Raw genomic sequence first — 4568 nt, forward strand, 5'->3', positions numbered from 1 at the left:
TGGGTTCGTACCTCGCGTTGTGGCCCTCAATAACTCAGGTTCGAATCTTGGTCATGCATACCTACTGGTAGCAATGTCACGGCATGCAGTGTGTTTTGGCTGTGTGAATTTATTCATAATAGGTGCGATAAAATTTCTCATGTGCATTCGCGGTGGTTGAAATATGATAACTGGAATAAGTAGATAATGTAGATATGAAAGTAGAAGTGACTGAAATATGATAACTGACTGGAATACTGTAAAGAAATAGACCATTGTAAGAACCACACAACGAGATACAAATCGCTGAGACACAATTGATGGAAATAGGTTCAAGCGAGTAGGATTTATGCCACATACTATTTATTATTATGGATAAACAGTGAAGATTTTACGAATGCCGAAATTAATTGTAGTAAACTTAAGAACACATAACCACTTACAATTCTGCGCGCAGGCATGTGAAAATAACTATTCAAAAATATACCCACGTAAAAGTGACAAAAACCTCACTCATGCCGTGATATTGCTACGGAGTAGCTATGCCGTGACCAGGATGCGAACCTGGGTTATTGCGGCCACAACGCAAGGTACTAACCACTATACGATCACGGCTACTGCATCTGAGCTGATACTAGTGCAGCTACTCATCCAATCTAAATTTTGAATAATATATTAATAGTGGCGCATTTGTACCAAGCTATATACTTCGAACAAATTCACGCTTCAGAATGCTGATCTCCCAAGATGAAGTAGATTACTGTTAATGTTATTTTGTCTCTAAGTTAGTAACAGCTTAGGGTTCAGTAGCCGTGAGAAGAATTGCGCTGACTATTAGAGTATCGTTCACACGTGAAACCCCCGCGTCTCATCATTCAATCGACTAATCAGCCTGGAGTGACTAACGGGCGGCACTAGTATTGTTGTGTCAGGATGCTCTACAACGAACTATCAGTAACGTAGTGCCGTAGAGTCCATAATTTCGCGCACAACGCGTACAAACACGCCTAGCTTAGCGACCTAGCAATAATATTCAAGGCGGCGGCGTGGTTACCTTACTTAGACGGATAGGCGAATTAGCTAGCTTGTCAGTGCATGCTGCTCTCATCATATCGTTCTGTCAGGCGTGAAAGTAAACAAATCTATCGGTAAAACAGTGCAGCAATTGTATGTGTGTATGTATAAAACACGTTCTTCGCGCTCAGTTGCAGTAGCCGTGATCGTATAGTGGTTAGTACCTTGCGTTGTGGCCGCAATAACCCAGGTTCGAATCCTGGTCACGGCATAGCTACTCCGTAGCAATGTCACGGCAGGAGTAAATGTTTTGGCTTTGTGAATTTATTCTTACAACTTGCCTATACAGCGATGAAATTTCGCATGTGTACTCCAGAAGTTAATGAGAAGTTACTTTAATATATGGAAGAAAATTCACATTATAGGAACGAACAGAGACGCATACGAATCGTTGTGACACGAATTGGTGAGACAGTGCTAAATAAGTTCGAGGGGAGGTTCTATATGGTTCAAGCGAGTGTATAGCGTTTATGTCACTTAATTACCATTTATTATTTCGATTAACGAGTGAAGCGTTTTTACGAATATCTATATTAATTTGAGTAAACTTAAGAACGCATAACCACTTACAATACTGCGCAGTCATGTGGCAAATAACAAAGAAGTGACAAAAACTCATGCCGTGACATTGCTATGCCGTGACCAGGATTCGAACCTGGGTTATTGCGGCCACAACGCAAGGTACTAACCACTATACGATCACGGCTAAGTACTGCATCTGAGCTGCTGCGATTTCGCTGGCACAGATACTGAACATACTGTTAACGTTTTGTCGCATACAAATAACTATATCAAATTTATCGACTTGTGCGTGACAAAAATCACACTCAAGCTTTGACATTGCTAGGTCGTAGCTATGCCGTGACCAGGATTCGAACCTGGGCTATTGCGGCCACAACGCAAGGTACTAATCACTATACGATCAGGGCTAGTGCACGTTGAGCTGATGTTAGCTCAGACGCACGTGCTCGTAAAAGGTCGTAAAGATTTTCGTCGTGGCGCGGTGAATATCGTACCTTGGTATTTCCAATATGAAGATCGAACATTGCGCCGGTCGCTACCATGCATGGGAATGCCGATAGATTGTCCGGACAGGACTACGTCCGGATGGGCTACTTAAAAGTCAGTACTGATTGCCTAGAGCGCCACGATGTGCTCGCCTGGAGATGCGTAAGGACTGGCGGGAGGTTGAGGGACAGGAAGTCGAGAGGAACGAGCAAACCCACCGCACGTCGTATTGAGAAGATTCGTGTGAATGAATGTTGGTAGTTCATATTTATCCTAATTCAAGGGTCCAGTGACTACCATCATGAATCTAAAATGTTATAATTTTTTACGGGAAGCTTCGTGTCAAAAGAATGGCATTCAATACATGTGACAGTCATAACTATTCCCTATCGTCCCCGTGTTATGTTTTATCACTTGTTCGGCTATTGTGGTTATAGGCTAGCGCCTTCCCAAATGCTTTCCCAAGCTATATAATTATTTTCATATATAATATCCTCAACAGATAACGCTACAGAGTAAAGCAGCCGCTCCAGCTAAGGCGTCAGTACCATCATAGCAATACTGCCATAGAAATATATAGAGAACTTAACTAGCATAATATTTCTATTAATAATGCCATCAGTAATTATTCTAACACAGCTTCAGCTGAACACAATATCTGAATTAGGGAATGTAGCGTTGCAGTGAATATTTTGTGCAGTGAAGAGAGAGAGAGGGGGAGCACAGAGGGGCTGGACGAAATGGGATTGATAAAGATTAAGTATGTATAAGTTATATATGTTATTGCATTTAAGTCTCCGGCAAGCCGCCAGAGCATACGCAGGTGGTCGTGATTTCCGGGAGTTTATCTTCTCACATTTGATTTATCATACTCACGCACCCCTTCACCGCAATAAAACGATAAATGCATTTCACGTTTGAATATTTCACACTTTAATTCGTAAATATTTAGATGCGTAGAATCCAATCGCAGGTGCGATATCATCAGGCCGTTTAATAAGCCCATGCAGCTCTGCTGCACGAATGAAATCTTTATTTGGAGATCGGTGCCATATGGAGTCGCAGCCACGCGGGCCGTATATGTGGCTTACAATTAATCGTAAAGCCTAAAGAACGCACGCATCGCAATCTAGCCATGTGATCTAACCCCGAGCAATAATCAGTATAACGAGATGACACACGCGCGCAAAACTGTGCAAATAATGAGAAAGATGTCCCGGGGGAAGGGGAAACGCGAGTCGCATATACGTGCCGAAAGGTAGGAAAAAATAGTCCAAGGCGATAGTGATGTCGCCTCGCTTCTATCTTTGGTACAGCCGTTTGAATAGCTCATCACATTGAATAGCTAACCGCCTACTATATATACACGATAGCTTTTCCCAAAATACGTAGAAATTATTAACTTTAACTTGCAAAAAACGTCTAAAATGTAGCGATAGCGTTAGTGAGTGAGTTTCAACGTTAGTTTAGCCAAAGTTAATTGAAGTGCAAGGATTATGGCATTATATACTTATGATGATCATATAAATATGGTAAGAAAGGTCTAGTGAACCGAAGCGTGTTTGGCATAATCTCCTACGCGGTAAATCCACGTAGAAAACTCATTAATTGATAAATCTAACCAGTAGTACCAGACCTCACCACTAGAGTGGCCTCTATATGGGAATTACGATATGTTAGTCTCGTTATATGTATACTATATAGTAAGACTACTCGGTCTGGTTGGCAATTGCGAACGCGAGTAAAAAACACGAGTGAAGAAACTCCGCGTACATGTTAGGTAAGCGCATATGCCTAGCCTTGAACGCGATCCTAGACAAATACTGAAACTAAACGCTTGAAATCAGTTAGACTGTATATCACTCCACGCGCTCGTAATGAGGATATAAACTTAACTCGGCTGACACGTATATGGCGTGAGAGGCTGCATATTGCGCGGGCGGCTACCACGAGATGAGGAGAGGCAGACGTGTGCATAGTTGTTCATTATTTATGCATGATATATTATTCATTATGGGAGCTGAGTGCGCTCTGAGTTATTCTCGAAGAGCTCTCTCCTTAAATCTGCCGTCATACGGCCGTCCATAATATATACCGATTAGCTACACCCACGCGTAACATACGGGAGCGTATATAGTGTTGCTGGAATTGACTTTTTTATTCTCGCCCCTTCCTCGATCGCCTAAGCCCCGGTCACAACGGATCGTACGAAATAATGTCGTGGTGGACCCATAAAATATTTGTCGTGGCCAGATCTTGCAACATGCCCGAAATGTATTTCGAGTGGTCACAAGGGCTACGACACATCAAAGATGGTTTGGCGATGGGGACGCGACAGAAAAAAAAGATATGTCGTGGTTATGTCGTGGGTGTGTCGCAAGTCAGTCGTGCGTCAGTCGTGAGTTGTCGGGGGACTGTTTTTCACGTGAACAGGTCGTGATTCACTCGTGGGATGCACGTGCTACAGTCGTGCGACTGGCGCACAACAGTCGTGGGTCATTCGTGGG

The 4568-nt window shown here is 42.9% G+C and overlaps 3 non-coding genes across 3 annotated transcripts; 1 reads left to right on the plus strand and 2 right to left on the minus strand.

Annotated features, from left to right (window-relative positions):
- Positions 1-522: 522 nt before the first annotated feature.
- On the minus strand, positions 523-594 carry Trnah-gug. The gene has a single exon. It is a non-coding gene; the product is annotated as a tRNA-His (tRNA).
- Positions 595-1192: 598 nt separating this feature from the next.
- On the plus strand, positions 1193-1264 carry Trnah-gug. The gene has a single exon. It is a non-coding gene; the product is annotated as a tRNA-His (tRNA).
- Positions 1265-1687: 423 nt separating this feature from the next.
- Trnah-gug lies at positions 1688-1759 on the minus strand. Its single transcript has one exon. It is a non-coding gene; the product is annotated as a tRNA-His (tRNA).
- Positions 1760-4568: the final 2809 nt, after the last annotated feature.

This window comes from Priapulus caudatus, unplaced genomic scaffold (genome assembly GCF_000485595.1).
Source record: "Priapulus caudatus unplaced genomic scaffold, Priapulus_caudatus-5.0.1 Scaffold300, whole genome shotgun sequence".
In the NCBI taxonomy this organism is placed as follows: Eukaryota; Metazoa; Priapulida; class Priapulimorpha; order Priapulimorphida; family Priapulidae; genus Priapulus; species Priapulus caudatus.